The 19,172-nt window shown below is 43.3% G+C and overlaps 2 protein-coding genes across 11 annotated transcripts in view; both read left to right on the plus strand.

Moving 5' to 3' along the window:
- Positions 1 to 19,172, plus strand: part of Phactr1 (phosphatase and actin regulator 1) — a 508,872-nt gene that overhangs the window by 324,056 nt on the left and 165,644 nt on the right. The gene's annotated exons all lie outside the window — the stretch shown is intronic.
- Positions 1 to 19,172, plus strand: part of LOC134478501 (ER membrane protein complex subunit 5-like) — a 95,781-nt gene that overhangs the window by 21,579 nt on the left and 55,030 nt on the right. Inside the window, exon 1 of the mRNA XM_063259897.1 lies at positions 1 to 19,172. This exon is cut by the window's left edge and continues 21,579 nt beyond it; it is cut by the window's right edge and continues 55,030 nt beyond it. The gene's annotated coding sequence lies outside the window, so the exon portion shown is untranslated.

The raw sequence follows: 19,172 nt of genomic DNA on the forward strand, positions 1-19,172 counted from the left end.
AGTGCTAAGTCCTAGGTTAGGCACTCAGACACAGAATTGAAAGAATACAATTTCTTACTGTGAAGTACTTGAGTACAGCCAAGTTGGGGCAGAAGCAGTGTAAATAAAGACCAAGATGTTTAATAGATATTAGGAAATGGGGTGAAAATGGTCAAATGAGATGGGGAACAAGGTAGGAGGAGGGGAAAGGAAAGAAGGGACAGGAAAAAATAGAAGGAAAAAATGGAAACAGATCTTTGTAAATAGGGAGTGAGAGAGGGGCTGAAGGGAAGGGAGGGGAATGAGAAAAGAAGCAAGACATGTCATGTAAAGGTACAGATTCCCTATGATGAATGTGATCGTTGCAAAACTCTAGAATGATCCTATAAAATAAAACATTGCAAAAGCAAAAAGGAGACAGCAGAGAAGAATTTGAGGGGAGTCAATAACAATAATTAAAAGTTACTAAAAGCTTCCTGAGCCAGGTGCTATCCTAACTGTAGTTCACACATTTGCTTCTCTGATCCCCAGTGTCACCCTGTGAGGTATCATTTCCCCTTCTTTCCAGTTGTGGAACCTGAAAGATGGGGAAGTCTGATAATTTGCCATTGCCTTTATATCTTAATTGGGAGCCGGGATTGATCTAGTTCATTCCAGAGCGTACAGAACTGTGGCACCACAACTACAATCCTTACACAATGGCCAAGATTCTGACAAGAAGAATTAGGTGAGAGGACTTTCCAAACCCAGCCAGTGGGATAAATGAAGGGCACAGAGGTGGAAAATGAGACGTGTATTTTGGGGCTGGAGATGCTCAGTAGGAGAGCATTTGCCCAGCAGACATGAGGCTCCGGGTTGTAACCCCACTGATGCAAAATTTAAGTCTGCCTTAGACCTGGTTGGGACTTGGGTTATGAGAGCTAAGTGCTGGGAGGTAGAAGCCGGAAGCAGCTCGGGGACAGTCACAAAGACTGCAGACTTGGGCTGTCATTCCACTGGGGGCTTTCGAGCAAGGAGGTGATAGAATCACAGCTGGCCTTCAGTGAGTCACTGATGGTTACAGATATAACCGAGGATGGGCACAGTGGGGAGCCTGGCAGGGGGAGGCCATGAAAAGGCTATTGTGACAGTCCAGGCAGGAGATAATTGGCACCCGCATGAGGTAGGGCACCAAAAATGAAACAAAGAAGAAAAAGAGGGAAGGCACGGAGGAGGCAGAAATGGATGGAGCTGTGGCAAAGCAAATGTAGGAGTGAGGGAAAAGGAGAAGCCTGAGGTAGAGTTTTCTGCCCAGGTGACTCATGACCGGGAGTTATTTTATAACAGGAGTGGGTAAGAGTTGACGTTAGGGGATTATAAAAAGGACACAGAGCCCTGCTGTTGTTTGGATCTTAAATGTCGCCCCAAAGACCTCGGTGTTAAAGGCCAGGTCATGGGCCCACGGTGCTAGGAAGAGGTGGAAACCGGAAGAGGTAGAGTCACGGTGGGAGAAATCGGGTAACTGGGAGCGTGCCCTGGCAGGGCTGCTGGGACACCACCTGTCTCTGCTGCTTTGCTTCCCTCTGCCACACACTGTGTCTGCGATTGATACCATTCCACTGTGGTTAAAAGCCACAAGGCCAACCAGCCATGGACTAAAACCTCTGGAACCGGAGGTCTGAAATAAACCTTCCTCCTTGCAAGTTGGTTATCCCTTGCATTTTGGTTACTCTGGTGGGAAGCTGACTTCTCTGCACCCCCTGGCCCAGGAAAGTCCAGGAGCTCTCCCCACACAAGGAAAGCATTCCATCTTCTGGGAGAGCAGGGAGCCAAGGTCAGATTTAGTCATGACATGCAAAGGAGAGCAGCCCAGACCCCACAGCTTCCTGCCAGGCTGTGAGACAGAATCTGCTGCCTGCCTCTCCCCTGGATGCTGGTGTTTGCTGGCAAGCTTTGCCACTTCCTGGCTTGTTGATGCACTGCTGCCATCTCTGCCTTCTTCTTCACATGGCACTCCTGTGCCTACATCTGTTCAAATTCTTCTCTTTCTACAGAAACCAGAGTCTAACTGTTCCATCAGGACTGCACCTTAACCCTCCTTGCCACATCTTCAACAACCCGATTTCCAAGTCAGGTCACACCCTGAGATGCTGGGGATTAGGGGGCCAGCGTGTGAATTTTGGTGGATACACCTCACTCCAGAACATCCATAAACGAGATGAAAGCTTGTTGTTCTCAAAAGAAGGCCAGGTTTCTCTTGTCCTTAGACATCTTCTGGAGATTGGCAGGCAATTTATTGTTGGCTTAAAAATATTCTGTAATCATGTGGAGCTGTGGTCTGTTGACAGCTCATTACTGGGACTGCAAATATTTTTAACCGGTCAAAGAAGGTCAGGCATGAATTATTCCCATGCTTGGCACATTCTCCTGGTTCCCCAGCTCTAGAGCACTAGTAACCCTTCCCTGAGATATTTTGGAAAAGTAGCTCTCTGGCCAGTAGCATATGCATGTGAGCTAGAGAGCTGTCCCTTGGGTAGAAGCTGCTTAAGAGAAAGAACAGGTGAAGGTCAGAGCCTGCACCGGGGACACCCAGGATGTTCAGGTTCAGACAGAGTCCCACATCTAAGGCCTATTCTGAAGTGACTTGTGTCCATTTTGTCTGGATCAAAGTTCTGGGTTCTTCCTTGTGGGGGAAAAAAAACAACTCAAGGGCACCAGGCCATACTGAATATATCCAGTGCCTGGAGGACTGGGCATCGTGGAGATAGATGGGCATCCATGAATGGTAAATTCTGGATGTTTATCATTCAGCTCCAGTGCCTCCCTAAATAGCTCTTTGGTGGTACTGCATTTTCATGTGGCTATATTTACATTTACACCCCATTTATATGATTTTCCAGAGCTTGAAGCTGATAGCTTAAAACCTTTCCCTTCAATTTCAGTTTGCTTTGCTCTCCCAGCCTCTGTATCCTTGAAAATGAGCTTCTCTGAGCTCCTCATTAATTTTTCACTCCTCTCACTGTGGGAGACTTACACATACATGGCATTAGGATTGCAGGCCAAGGAATACTTGGCAAGCAGTAAGTTTCAGAAACAACCTCCAGAGATTTGACGGGTAAAATACCCCGTACCTGCCTGTGCACTAATTATGGGATTCCCATGAGACCTTAAGAAAGATGCTTGATGTCCCGAAATCAGGATACACAGTGACTTCTTCTGTTTTTTTTTTCTAATTGGATGTTAAGTTAAGATTAGCAATGTGATACACTAGCAAGATTACCACTGTTCTGGCTGTAAGTAACCACATGGATGACCTTAAGCAAGTGTACACCTCTCTCTGAACTCTATCAGCTCATCCTGTAAAAGTGTATCCCACTAGGCCATCTAAAAGGACTGTGTTACCTCTAAGCCTTTCTCACATTCTGGCAGTGGCCAGGTATTCTTCTCATTGGTACCAAAAAAAAAAAAAAAGTCATTTAATAAGGGTTCCTCATTCCCATTATTTCTGTAGCCAGACAGGATCTGTGGGTTGGAGAACTAAAGAACTCACCTGCTCCAGCTTTATGTAAGAAATGTGCTATGTAGAAATCTCCCACTTAAAATAGGCCTGCAGCCAGCTCTGCCAGGACTTTGGATGCTGTCGCCTTGACCTGCCTGTCCCACACAAGCATCACGCCCATTAGATTTGAATGTGTTTGAGGGAACTTCGAAAAAGTTACTCAGAGTGCTGCAGTTTGGAGTTTTGTAGGACAAGTGTGGGGAAGAGACATCTGTAATGAGACTGGAAACTCAGTAAACCACCAGCACAACCACCTGGCAGATCGATGGCATCAAAACTTTTACCCAGCTGGTTTAATTGTCAGTGGAGCGTGTACCGGGTCAAAGTGGGAAGATTTACATTGGTTTAGTCCATTTATAAGTAAACCAACAGTGTGTGAGGTTCCTTTTTGCAAAGTCTTCTAGGATGAGGTTGCCTTCTGAGTACATAGATGACCTTCCAAGAACTAATAACTCAAATGCTCAGTGACCAAAATAAGAGTAAGTTGAGGCCAAGGGCATGGCTCAGTGGCACAACACCTGTCTGGCAAGCTTGACGTCCTGAGTTCAATTCCCAATTCCAAAAAGAAAAAAAGTTGAAATGTCGTGTTTTGTTACCTTGTGCCACCTGTATCTGCCTTGCAGAAGTACTCTTGGGAATGAATCTTGTAAGTAAGACTCAGTGGAAAAAAAAGCAAACGTGTTAGGGATTAAATAGAATCATAATGACAGAACTTTCTCCCCCAAAATTTCCTTCCTTCCTTAGTACTTTTGTAAGAGAGGAAAAGGCTGTAATGGTTTGCCTCTATGACTAATAAAAAACCAAAGGAATCTTCAGGCTGAGCTAAAGATGAGAGTATTTTTAGGAAAATACAGCAAATAGGCACTAGAGTACAATTTGTTACACCAACAGTAAATCAGAATGTGTTGGATAACAATGCATTATTCATATGAGCAGGGAGTGGTACACAGTACAGTGCTTAAAATGCTGGGTGCAGAAGTCCCAAGCGTGTCTCTCTCATTATGTACCCAAGAAGTTGCTGTATAAGAGTGGGTTAAAGCAGAGGTGTCTGTGAGTGGAGCTCTGCCCATACTTAAAATCCTTGGCATGACCCCACTGTACTTCCCAAACAGGTTCTACTTCAGATGAATTGACGAATTTCCCTGGAGTTTGATTTCCTCCTGCATGAAGTGAAGCATTCAGAATGGATGTTCTCTGAGGCTCCCACCAGACAGCCTAATATTCTTTACTTTTATAGCAACCAATTTGCAAAAAGATGTGCACAATTTTATTAAGCATATCTTCAGTTGCATTCCAATATCATAGCAGCAGAAATGCTAGGTCCAGTGTTTACCCTTTCTGTTAGCAAAACATCCTTCTTTGTACAATGCCCTCCCCAGCCACTGCTCCTGAAAGTATTTTATGATGTTTCTGAAAGCTTCTTTTAAAAACAACCCCTACAGGAAGTATGACTGTGCTCTTTAAAGGCAATAGCAGTGGGCTTCATAACAGGAACACAGGAATACAATGTCCCTCTCGTCACTGTTAGTTTCTCTCCACAAAGATGTACTTACTCCTCCTGCCATGCTTTCTTCAAAGCAAGAAGAGGGCTTCCTACTTAACAGGAAAGAGCTGTGAATGGCTAAGACAGCTTGAGGAATGGACTTGAGATTTCACTGTTGGTCCTTTCTCTCTCTCTGACCAGCTGCGTGGTCCACCTACTTCTGCCTACCATGACACCTTCTTCCCTTTTCTTCTACACTCTGTGTATCTGCTCCTCTCTCTCTCTCTCTCTCTCTCTCTCTCTCTCTCTCTCTCTCTCTCTCTCTCTCTCTCTCCTTCTGTGTTGCATCAACCAAGGCTCTGGTGGGCATCCATCTGCTCCATCAGCACATTGCAGATGACGGGCCATGGACATTATTATGTCTTCGGTGTGCTGAGGGGGAAATACCATCGGCCAACAGTTTTGTGCCCAGTTAAACCATCATTCAGGGGAGATGAAGATACTCTTAAAAGCTATGTGTAAAATTCTAAAAGAGATGGCCCCAAAGAGACATCTCTCCCAAGAAATGTGAAAGACACGGCAAAGAAATGTGAAGAGGCTTCAGAAAGAGCTGGGAGCCCTAACGGAGGAGGAGAACGTGGAATTGGTAATGGGTAAAGACACCAGGAGGCTTTTATAAATGCAGATAGGCATTCGTCGTGCAGAAATGAAGATGTAATAATAAGGAGCAATTGGATGATTGTTTTTCAGAAAGGCAGAACTAGTATACATGAAACAGGAGGGGGTGATCTGAGCAAAGAAGCTCTGAGCAAACTGTTATTCTGGGGTTGGAGGGAAACAGAGATAGGAAGACATTCTGAACTTTCCTTACAAGCATACTGGGAACAAGTCAGGTTGCCACTAAAAACACAGAAGTACAGTATAGAGTATAACTTGAACCAGGGAAGAGAGAAAAAGAGAATAATGAAATCCTTTAACACTTAAAGAGAAGATAATAAAGAGGGACAAATAGCAGGAAAATCATGGTAATTAGCATTAAATAACATGGCAGAAATAAATCCAAATATGTCAATAATCACAATGTACATGAGCTTTCTGTATGTACCAGTTAAAAGATTGGTGTTGTGTAAAACTATACAGCAGAGCTCAGATATATGCTATTTAGAAAAGTACTTACAGATGAAGGCTATAGAAAAAGTTTAAAATAATGTAAAGACATACCAACTAATATTTAAAAAGGAGTGTCAGTTTACATAAATGTCATGCAGAGTAGATGTTAAAGGGGAAATGTTTTAAATGGGAGTCTTTCTGTATGGATAAAGAGAACAATTCAAAATACGAATAGGTATAGCTAACTTCATAGTCTCAGAGTGTGCACAGCACAAGCTGGCAGAATCTGAGGATAAATGTGTGCCTCTCAAGAACTGATAGATCAGGCAGAGAAAAAGAAGTCAGGATAAAAAATGAATGTACATAATTAACAAGCTGTGAGATAGCCAACCCCATCACAAGACTAGAAATTTAATGATAAATACGTATTTTATAAATTGCATTCAATATTAAATACATCTTTAGAACCAATGGAAAATAGATATATTCTCTGTCAAACTCATGCAACCTGTAGCATGTCCCGTATGTAGAGGAAAGTGTATAACCTTCAAGATGTACCTTACAAAAACAAATTGGAAGACACCAAAGTTAATAAACCAAAAAGAATTTAAAAAATCAGTTATTGGGTTTTGTTTTCTTTTGTTTTTGTGGATCGAATTGACAACCTCGTGCTTGCCAGGCAGGTGCTATGCTGCTGAGCTAAATCCCCCGGCCCTTAAAAAAATAAGTTTATAAAATCTAAAAATAGTTACTTAAAAAGACTTCTAAGATACATTAAAAAAAACCTAATCAAATTACCTACAAATAAGACACACATTTTAAAACTAGAAGTGAAAACAATATCACTATAGAGTAGAATTTTTAATTTTTTAGTTCCACTGATACATGTTAGATATACATAATGATCACATTCATTACATCAGGGAGTTTGTACCCATATGTAATGTGTCTTGATTCCTTTTTTTCAGCCCTCTTCCCCTCCCTTCAATCTTCTTTCCCTCAAGAAAAACTTAGAATAGTATTTTTTCAAAATTTGAAAATCTAGGTTAAAAAGACAGCTTGCTAGAAAATAGTATAAATTGCCAAGATAAGCACTGGTGCAGCTAGAAAACTTGAATAAACTATAATCCGTATGCAATTAAGTCAGTAATTTAAAATCCTTCCTCTTTTCTGCAACATTTTAAAATCGGAGTGTGATTGACAGACACGAATATTCATTTGTCTTAATCACTTCCTTGTCTCTGAGGCAAAATACCCAACGCACACTACCTAAAAAAGAGGTCTGTCTGGGCTTCCGGCCACAGTCTGAGGTCAGCTGGACCCGAGGCCAGAGCAGCATAGTGGGAGTGGCCGGACAGAGGAGGCTGCTCACACCATGGCAGCCAGGAAGCAGAGAGAGCAGGCGCAGGGAGGCGGATCAGCCCTTCCAGGTTACGCCCCCCGGTGGCCCCTCAGCCAGGCTCTATCTCCTCACAGCACTTTTAGCTATGGGTGGAGCCACTGATGAGCATAGCATCCCCACGACCCAATCACCTTCCGCATGCCCAGCCTGAGTCTCTCTAGAGCCAATCAGTTTTCATGCACAGTTCTATGAGTTCTAACCATCATACACAGAATGAAACCTCATCACAACCAAGAGACATCTCAGCTTTGTTGCCCTTAGCTCAGGCTCTTTTATAAATTACTTATCCTCTCACCTCAGACCCCAGTAACCATGGATCTGTTTTCTACCCCTATAATTTCATCTGTTCTAGAATGTAATATAAGTAGAATCACATGGTATGTAGTGTTTTGAAAATACATTTCAGATTTATCCATAAAATGATGTGTATCTGTAGTCTTTTCCTTTTTCTTACTGTATAATATGCCTTTGTGTAGATGTACCACAGTTCATCCCTTTGACTACTGAAAGACTTTTGTAGTTTTGTAGTTTGGGGCCATTATGTGGAAACGTGTTCATTTCACCTGGGTAAATAACTCAAAATGAGATTGCTGGGTTGTGGTAGAGTATATTCAAGTTTATAAGAAATTGATGTTTGTTTTCAAAAGTGTTAGTATCACTTTGCATTCTTTTAAATAGTGTGATTTGATTCCAGTTTCTCTCATGCTTCTCAACACTGAATAATCTTTTTAATTGTAGACATTCTAGTGATGTGAGTACTACCTTGCTGCAGTTGGACTTCACATTTCTCTAAATGATTACTGAAGTTCTTTTCATGTACTAATTTGCAATTTTATGTTTTTTCTCAAATCTTTTGCTTTTTTTTTTTACATTTTCCCTATTACTGAATTTTCAGATTGATTTTCTCTAGATAAAAATTATTTACAATAATTTAAAATTATCCTTTAAAAAAAGAAAAAAGAAGTAGGTCTAGGTGATCATTAAGCCAAATTCTACTCAAATCAGTAAGGAAAAACTGTAAATTATCCCAAAAAGTATAAAGTAAGAGAATGGTTATGTTGTGATCATAATACTAGAACAGCCAGAATAAGAAAGGAAAGTTTGTTGACCAGTTTTATTGACAACATAGATTAAATACCATGCAACCAAATTCAACAACTTGGGAAAAGGTATCGTGCCCAAATGAGGCGTACCCAAACATAGATGGTCTCACATTAGAAAAATAATTGATATAATTTACCATAAAACCATATTATTAGGAAAACCAAATAGTCCTAAAGACGAAAAAACACATTTTGATGAAATTATATTAAGGAAAAAGACATAAGAAATTACAAATAAAAGCAGTCATTTTAATCTGGTAGAAAGGACTTCCCAAAAAGTGCCATATTGAATGGTGAGATATTAGAAATCTCTCCTCACAATGGAAAGAGAGGAGTATTCATCCATACATTCTCCATCTCACATAATTTTGAAGGTTCTACCCAGAAAAGCAAGGCATGTCTTCACAGAGAGTAAAAGAGAATCTACGGGCAGACTTAGAATTAGTATGTAGCCTTGGTAAATTTGCTATGAATGTAAAATTAATATTTTTAATAGAATTTATATATACCCACCGGCCAAAAGTGATAAGAAAACATATTTGTAAAGAGATTCTGTTCTTGATGGCCAAAAAAAAAAAATCCTATCAATCAAATAAAAAGCCCAAGAATCAGAACTATGATTCTGGCTTCTACATTTCATGCCTTAAAGGAATTGGGTTTTTATTTTGCCACGTAGGGGAAATCTGATTTCTCTTCTGACCCGTTTTACAAATGTCTATACTCACATGCTTCTGTCCTTCCAATGTGTATATACTGATCCCTGTAGTTTTTTGCCAATTCTTTATTGAGAAGAAACTGTGTTTTAGTGGCTTTCTTTTGTATAGTACTGATTGAGCAAGTTTCCTTTTTTAGATCTGGAAGAATTCCTTCCAAAAACTTAACTCTCAGAGCCTTCTAAACAGCTAAAACAGTCTTCGTTTTGACTCTTTTCTCTTTCTCTTTGCCCATCTTTGAGTCTCGTCCTTTTGGTTGTCCCCATTGTCACCCTGAAAAGAGCCCTTCTAAAATCAGCGTCATCATTTAAGTAGACGACACTTCCTCTGCAGGAAGGCAGGGGAGTCCAGTGAGATCCACAGCACTGTGTTTCCTCTGGAGAACAGGGCATCATGCTGTTTAGCTCTGTATCCTCTGAGCCTAAAAAACAGTCTTGAAAAAAAAGGGTACTGATTATATTTTGCAAGAGTTTATACAAAACTTCAAATGTGCAGAAAACAGAACAATTACTTTAGATTTCCCAAGAGCAGATAAAGAGACTGCTTTCTCTCTCCCATCTTCTTTTTCTTTTCTGTCACTGTGGAAACATAAAGGGACTTCTTTTAGGCCCCCCACTAATCCCGGATTATTTCTTCTCTTTACCCATCCCCCACCACCAAAGCCTCTGGTGTACAGGTGGATCCCCACCTCTGGACACCCATCAGCACACCTGCTCAAACTCCATCCTTGGGAAGCTCTTGGCCATGGGATGCAGGGGCTCTCAAATACCCAGAATGTGGTTTAAAGAAGGGGACTCCTGGTGGGCCCACTGTTGGCATGGTCATCTCGCGCTTTTGAGGGCTAGCACTGCAGGGACATTGTCACAGACCACAGGCTTAGGGTAGGCTCTCTTGGGTCTAAGTATGCAACCAGAAATACATCAATTTGTTTCCTGAAGATTTCTGACTCACTCAACACATTATCAGTTTTTAAAGTAGAATCGTAATGTTAAGAACTCGAGGAGACCTTCACAATTATCTCACCTAAACTTTTCATTAAATGGAGAAACCAGGAGAGAGACCAGAGCTGACCTGCCAGTGGGTTAGCACTAGGTGAGGGATAGAAAACCAGGTTTCCCCAGGCTCGGTGGGGATCTGGCTGATCCTTCCAGTTCCCGTACTCTGTCTACAAATCCACAGTTTCCATCACTGTTGTTCTGAATGGCTTGATAAACCACAGGCCAGCTTTGTTACTGGTGGCTAAGACGGATCCATTGGAACAGCCTCATGGGACGAGGGCAGAGGAAAATGCACCTGCGTGCCCAGCTGCTAAGAAACAAACTTAGGAGTCGCTCACTGGGAAATAACAAATTCCTAGTGATGAATAGGAAGTGTCACTTAGAATCAGAAATTGACCCCAGCAGGCTGTTAGATACAATGAAGTATCCGAAGCCAAGTGACACAGTAGGAAGGGGACAGCATTGCATCGTCAACTTCTCTTAAAGTTGTCCCTTTTCATCCCTTCTGATCCCTTTGCAGTGATGTTCGTACCTGAAACAGCTGCTCTGTACCTGCATGTCAGCCATCACTGAGCCCTGAACACTGCAGCTGTAATTCTTTGAGTTTCTTCTCTAACAAAGTGAGAAGGACAAGATAGTTTGCTTATCTCTTTTCATTGCTTTGCATGTTTTTTGTGCTTTTAACAAATTACATTTTGAATAGTTGCTGTTTGCAGATAGCTCCTGACTGAATTTGTTTTTTCAACTTTACTGTGGCATGAAAGCATCTACATTTAGCAGAAACTACTTAATATTCTGAATTTAGATCTTTTCTAGGCAAGTGACATGTGGCCCTGTCCTGTTCCTGTCTCATGTGATTCTGGGTAGTGATAGCAGCTGCAGCTCCGAGATCACCGGAGATATCACTGACTCTCAGGGCGCTGTGCTGGGATGTCCAGTCGTAGCTAGGATGTGTGAGATGTATTTTTGACTCATGATATTTTTAGCTCATGATGGGCCTTATTCTTTAGATTGAAAATGTCCCCCTAAAGTCTCATGTGTTCAGAGATGGGGTATTCAGGTGATGGGCTCACAAGAGCTCTGCCTTCATCAGTGGGTTAACTCACTCATAAGATCATGATTTGGTGACATTATTGGGAGGTGATGGAAACTTGGTAGGGAAGGCCAGTAGAAAGTCATAGATCATGGAATGTTACCTTGGGGGGTATGTCTAGCCCCCAGCCCCTTTCTCTTGGGCTGTCCCCTGCTCTCCTTTCTGTCTGCCATGAGCAGCTTTCTTCCACTCCACCCTCCCACTGTGATATTCTGCCTCATCTCTGGTCAAGGCCAGTTGGCCGTGAACTAAAACCTCTGAAACCCTGAGCCAAAATTAACCTTTCCTTCTTTAAATCATTTACATTGAGTGTTTGTCATGGTGACGAAACATTGACTAACACAACAGGCTTATTGAGACATAACCTGGTTGATAGGAGCTTCTGTGCTAGGTCTTGTGCTAGGTACAAAGAATATAGAGGTAAACAAGGCAGACTTCACCCTGTTCTTGATGATCACTAGGGAGAACCACAAGAGAGCTTCAGGAGATGAAGCAAGTGTGTGCAAAGGCTACACAGAGAACTTCAGAAACCCTATAGAGGAATGGCCAAAGGGACTGTCCGTTAGCAGGGCCAGGCGAAAATGCCAGAATAGATGCTTTGATACTTCTTATCTTCATTGGGAACAACGTGAGCGACCCCCTGCAAGATTTAGGCAACGAGGTGATGTTTCCGTAGTTTAAAAGTTCTTAGAATAGGAAATAGGGACCTAGAACAGGCTGTGGAGTATCTTGTTAAATGATCTTTAAAGCAGACTCCCTGGCCTGAGGTAGCTCAGCCACGATGATGAATCAGAGAGTTCCCCGGATCAGTCTGAACATGGCTTGCATTTGTATGATAGGCAAAGTGCTCAGTGATACCAGACAGCAGTGTGCGGCTACTGGGTTATTAGAAACTGGCATTGCAGCATTGGAAACTGCTGCTAGGTTTTGTGAACTATGGAAAAGCCAGAAGTCAAAAGCTCCTAACTTTTAATGAGCTTACTTTGTTATTGCATTAATATGAGTTAAAGAAGAAAGGAAGAAGGAAGGAAGGAAGCGAGCATCTTCTGATCCAGCCATGTAGTTTCATATACATATACATACATATATATGTTGCATTCATATTATATCATATCATATATTACATTATATTATATGCAACAACTTAGAAATATGTTAGAGGTCAGCTGTGTTTAGCCAAAAGAATGCTGGGTGTATCCAAATCCATAAACTGGGAATTAACTAGGCTGTGTCTGCAGGAATTGTCAGAGTATTAGGAATGTTGAGCAGCCCGTTGCTGTCAGCATTCCCCGTGTCACAGCTGTTTCCTGTCCAGCCAGCTTGCTGCCTTAAGCCCTATGGCCTGCAAGAAGCAGCTGTGTCCCACACTCCAGGCAGGCTTAATTCGTCACTGTGCCCTCTGCACTTTGTACGAAGGAGGCATTCCAGAGACCGAGCACCAGAGCAGCCCGTCTCAGAGGAGCTCCTTCCAGGACACAGCTGACATGTGCTCCAGTCTGGATCCTCTATATTGGGCCTCAGTCTAGTTCTTCTGTGAATATTATGTTTATGAATGGCTCTTCTGTTCAACAGAAATTAAATACTAAACATAGACCAAAAGCTAGGACTGAAAGTTAAGATAATCATGGTTCCTAGAGAGAATCTGATTTCAAAGAAGCATTATCCAACAGGGTGTGTGATTTTTATTCTATGGTAAAATTACTAAACAAATTTTCCATTTTAAAGTGAAAGTGACTTATCCAGGCACAGTGGCGCACATCTGTCATTCTAGCACTGAGCCAAGAGGACAGTAAGTTCTAGCCCACCGTGTGCAACTTAGTGACTTAGTAAGATCCTGTCTCGATACAAAAGGTGCAAAGGGGGCTGGAGTGTGGCTCAGTGCAAAGGCCTGGTTTCACTTCTCACCACCAAAACATTTTAAAAAGATTTATCTGTGTCATGCTTCCCCTATACCTCTGTCATTTTGTAACAGTGGTGATGTAGGGGGTGTGGTGCAGCTTAAAGTATTGTGGTTTAGAAAAAGAGCAGGAAACAGCAAAGGTGCCCAGGAAAGAGACTGAGATAAAAGAGTTGAAAGCATAAAATTGATACGTTTACGTGATGACACAAACATGCTACACATTTTTGATACAGATGAGAGTATAAAACAATGTAAACATTGATTACAGCAGTACAAACCTGCATGACAGTTGTATTTATCACTCACCCCTTCTTTCTCTCTGTTTGCCCACCCTCACATGTTGGGGATATGTTGAAACCCTCCCTGTCCTCAGTGTGTCTGCCTTTGAATATGGGAGCATTAAGGAAGAAATAAAGGTAAAAGAAGGTTGGAAGTGTGGGGCCCTGAGCTGATAGGATTAGTGCCCTTGTAAGCAGATACAGTAGAGATTTTTCTTGTATCTGTCATACTATGCACAAAGAGGCGGTAGGTGGGCACACTGCAAGATAGCAGCCGTCTACATCCAGAAGAACTCTCAGAATGAACCTACCTGGTCTTGAACTCCCTACCTTTCAGACTGTGAGAAATAAGTTCATATTGTTTAAGCCATATAGTTTCTGGGATTTTATTTTGGCTAGGTGTTTTTCCCCCAATATTAGGGATTGATTGAACCCAGGTCCTTCGCACTGAGCTACATCCCTAGATAGGGTCTTGCTAAGTTGCCTAGGTGTGGCTCAAATGTTTCATCCTCCTGCCTCAGCCTCCCTGCGGGCTGAAGCAGAAGTGTGTGCTACCAAACCTGGCTTTTGGCAATCTTGAGCAGACTGGTACTTTCCCTCTTCGCAACCTCACTCTTAAAAGAGAAAGCTCAGTGGAAAAAGTGGTGGAGTTGATAGATTTTTAATTTACAAGCAGTGAAAAGACAGAGCATATGATCTGCTGGGTGAATGATTTCAGTAGTGAGTCACTGGCCATCTTCTCCGTTCCCAGCCCTCTGTGTGGGTCACTGTCATGTGAGGCATTCCTAGGTCACTGGAAGGAAGTGGAACAGGTTTCATCTCGGCCTTCTTGAGTTTTCCTTGTCAACGGATTTCTGAGTGTGATAATCTCAGTTTGAATCACAGTAAAAACTTTGGTGGGAACATCCTGACTTCACTTTGGCACGGGAACAGGCAGACTAAGAAAATAAACCTACCCATAACCGGAAGTTCACCCAAAGACTGAAGTGAACAGGGCGGGGGTGGAGATGGAGGTGAAGGAAAAGGCATATGAATTTGCACTTAACTTGGAAATGCAGTTGATCCTGCATTTTATCAGCTCGAGTCGATTATAAGGAAGTTTCCTGTTAGATCAGAGACTTCCCCAACTAACTGGGTAACTCGGCAAAAGGAAGAGTTGCATTTTGATCTGTCGGCTTATCCCATTTCATGGTCTGTGTGTTCAGACGTGTAGAATAGGAAAGCAGGTAGACAGAGCAGTCGGGCTTTCTGAAACCCGGAAGGCAGGTCTCCCTTGATCTTTGTGTCATTTCTTCTACCTGCACGAATAACTGGACTCTGAAAGCATCACTACTAGGAATGACACTCCTCTCCTTCGTGCTGCCTGTTTCTGTTTAAATGTCATCCCCACAAAGGATGTTAACTTGTGACTTTTTAATGCTAGGGCACCGCCAATGTATTCAGGCAACCTGTGGAGGTTACCATGAAAATCTTTCCAACACACACTTCCTTTTTCCTTCTTAACCTGGGGAAAATGTACTCGGGAAGCTTCTCAGGGAAGCAGATAAAATCTCAGTGACAGAGTTGGTGTAGATTAATATCAGCAATTAAATTTGAGAGGCTCTGGACGTTTTTAAGAGATGCCTTTGTACACAGCAGGGAAAAGAAGAGGCACAGGGACCGAGGATTTGACAGAACTCAAGGGGCAGAAGCATATGAAGAAGCTCCCGTGGTGTTAGTTCTCTGTGTGGTTTTAAAGCATTCTGCTTTTGGAGTTGCCCGTGTTGTTTATCAAGTGTGGGTTTTGCAAGCCTTGTCCTTGGGGACCGTCCTTGTGTATAGAGGTGCCAGGAAAGATAAAGTTGCACCTGCAGTGAGTTCTTCTGAGAGACTTGTGGTTTCTCCACGCTACCAGCCAGGACCTCTGGGTGTCACAAAGGATTTTATTGCATCCTCACTACTAGGAACAAAGTCAGGATAAGAAGATGGCATGGCAGAAGTTGCTTTTTGGGTTTTGTCCTGGAATTCTGGGGACTGAAACCAAGGCCTCGCTAGTGCTAGGCACACACTCTGCCCCTGAGCTACAGTCCCAGCCCAGCATAGTAAAAGTGTAAATGCAGAGGGAAGAATTAATCCTTTTCAAAATGAGAACACATAGGCTGTCTGTTATTCCACGCCGTAATAAAGTAGAAGGAAATGATTGGGTACGGGGTTGCCTATGGATGCAAGTTTTGACAAACTCAGCCTTGTACTTTCATTCTGAAACCACGTTAACTCTTTGTGACTCACATAATTGCAGCCTGGGGCTCTTTATTCCCTTGGGTGCTCTGTCGGTGTTTTCGCTCAGGGATAAGGGCGCTGAACTTCCAAACAGCCTCTAAAATCTCTTTGTGTTTTCTGTGTACAATGGAAAATGTTGTAGTTATGAAAGGTGGATTTATTTCTGAAAAAAGATTATGCAAGTTAATCCATGCCTGGATCTCCCGAGCTCCACTTTTCCATCCAAGTCTCATGCCCAGGGCCACCACTCACGTTATAAAGGAGGGACTGAACTATAAAATAATTCACTGGGATAATTTATTTATAGTCTATACTTAAAATGCATATCGGTGGTAGTACTCTAGATGCTACTGTTTCTGTTGTTAGAGGGAGGAAGTGACAGTACTTTGAAACCTTACACAACCCTTTGACAAGGAAACAGTTCATGTTGAAGAATGTCCGCCAGCCCCAGCTACGTGTCCAGATGGGGACCGAGTAGTGAATAGCCAGATTCCCTGTCCTCCACAGCACAAAGCTCTGCTGTCCACTGAGCAGCTTGGTGGGCTTGTTGCTGCTTCTTGAGAGAGTTCAGGACTGGTGTCCCTTTCCTCCCTCCTTCCCTGCCCTCAGTCCCTCCCACCCGCCCTGTGCGATCATACCTTATAAACCTAACGCAGAGCACAGCAGTACCCCGCCAGCAGTTGCCCAGCTTCCCGCTGTCTGACCCAGCTGCTCTCTGTGTCAGTCCTCCCATGACACTCGAGCGTCCCTCGATGGTTTCCAGAGCAGTCTGCACCCTGCTCACCTACTCCGAATCCCACACCGTCTCCTCTCTGTCCTGGTTTTTAGTTTTCACTCATAACTGAACCTTTGCACTCCCCAGTCAAGCACACGGCTTCTCCCATCTGACAGAATCCTTCTCTGACCTTGCACTCACCTCCACATGCCAAGGCCACATCTCTCACAGCTGAACTTCTCCAGCCACTCACTCCTTTATTGAAGCTGCTGGTCCATGGCTCCACACCCTCCGTGGTGCTACTTCAAAGTCTTCCTCTGAGCTAACTCATGAAGACCTTTCGCACTCGGCCAGTTCCTCTCCTGTCCTGTGTCCTCTCCTCTTGGCCTCTGTCTTGCTTCCTTCTCTCCCCTTTCCTTCTCCGTCCGTTTCCTCTCGTCTACCTCTCCTGACCTCTACCTGTTAGCCTCCCGGTGGGCTTGGCCTGGCCCCTTCATCCCAGGACTTCCTTTATGGAAGATTTTCAATACATACCTGACTTTGTAGATTACGTTAGTCAGCTTGACATTGCTGGGCCAAAATACCTGACATATACAAAGGAGGAAAAATTTGTATTTTGCCTCGGAGTTTAGAGGATTAAGTCCATAGGTAGCTAGTGTTAGGGCACAAATATGGCAGAAGAGAGGCAGACGAAGGCTGCTCACTTCATGGTAACCAGGAAGCTGAGAGAAAGAGCTAGGGAGAGAAGAGGGACCTGGGACAATGTACATCCTTCAAAGTCACACTCCCAGTGACCTGCTTCCTCCTACTGGTCCCCACCTCCTAACAGTGCACTCTGCCATGAACCCGTCAGTGGGTTAATGGATCAATGGGTTAACCCGCTGATGACGTTAGCACTCTCCTGACATGATCAGCTATCCAGGTCCCACTTCTGAACACTGTTGCTTTGAGAATCAAACCCTCATTTCATGTGAGGTTTTGGGGACACATCATATTTAAATCATAGTAGGAATCATCTGCCAGCTGACAAAACCCACACTTACATCTCCTTCTGCATTCTCTTCTAAGCACTAGATACGTATCTGACACCTCCATTCTGCCTTGCGAGGACCTCACAATCAGTATAGCCAGAGCCAGTCACAGTCCACTCCCTTCCCTCTGAGCCTTCTGTGTTTCCTCCTTCCATAAAAAAGGCTTCTGTCCATACTCACTGAGGTAAATCAATACTGATTTTAACACTTCCCCACACACCACCTATCACCTTTGATCACTCATTGTCCTTTTGATCTTAAATTATGTTCAGTTTTCTATAGTTCCAGTGAGTATTTCCCAAGCCAACCACTAATGCTTCTTGGCTGGTCCATCAAAATAACCTCCTGTTGTCTTCCTGTGTCCACTTGGAGAGCCTGTGATCATGTCTCAGAAGTGTGTCCATGGCAATCGTATGACTGGGGAAGCATTGTCATGTTTGTTCCCTCTCTACGACACTTGATTTTCAAGTCCAGCATGCTACTTATCCTGTGGGACCCCTTGTGACCTTGCCCTGCCTACAAACCTTCACACCCCTGCCTCCACCCTGGCTCAGCAGCTGCAGACACCCCACCTTTCCTGTGCTTTGTCCTTCCCGCTCCTTGACCTCAGCACATGACCTCAGAGTGTTGCTTCTAAATGTTACTTGCTCAGGCATCCTCCAGCTGACGTCAGGCACCATCATCAGCACTGTTCAGCATACTGTTCTGTTTTCCAAGAACTTCCTTCTGTTCACACGCATGTGTCTCCTCTTCCGATGACACAGTATTTGCCCCTCTGAGGAACCTGTAAACTGCGGCCTCCCTGTCTGCTCGGTCCAGATATCCAGGCCCACGCTAGGTGCTCGGTAAGAGCTGCTGAGTGAATTGTGAGTGACCAACAGGAATGTCCTCTGGAACTTCTCTAGTGACGCAGACTGCTCTGTCAATGCCACTCGTGACAGGACTGTGGGATGCAGCTTTCTTCCAGGGAACAAGGATGAGATTCCTATTTCCTATGGAAACTCTCTCCTGATTGAGAAGCTCTACCTGTGTGTGTGTGTACCCTTTTACCTTCTGTCATATAGGACTCTTTGATCTTTTAAGAATTTCGAAGCAGACATCAGAAAGAATTTGTCAACTAAAATTCAGACCCAGTAAGATAGCAATAGCTGTTTCAACCACAGCAGCGAATGCTTACGTACATTTTGCAGTTTTCTCTTTACCTGGGTAGTTGATAGCTTTTGCATATATGTTTCAATTGCAAGAAGTGCCGAAATACACACCTGAAAACTCTGGCCCGCCTCAGTGAAAATCTCCGTCATTCCTAACCCTCATGGATGATGATGAAAGAGAAAAGGTGGCTAACGCAGTGTCACAGACTAGACTCATTCCGTTCTGTTCCACTGTACAATGCTCAGGAACACTCGGTCAAGGAAATACTGAGTGTAGACTCGAAATCCTGACGGTGAGGGATTCATAAAGGACCATAGTCATAAAACTACAAGAAGAAAAGAAAGAAGAAAGAATCAAATTTCCCCAGAAGGGCAACATTGATCCTAACCACTGAATTTGATTTGGTTCTTGTCCAATT

Source organism: Cavia porcellus, unplaced genomic scaffold, assembly GCF_034190915.1.
Source record: "Cavia porcellus strain 051 isolate PalLab524CR breed Dunkin Hartley unplaced genomic scaffold, mCavPor4.1 scaffold_13, whole genome shotgun sequence".
Lineage (NCBI taxonomy): Eukaryota > Metazoa > Chordata > Mammalia > Rodentia > Caviidae > Cavia > Cavia porcellus.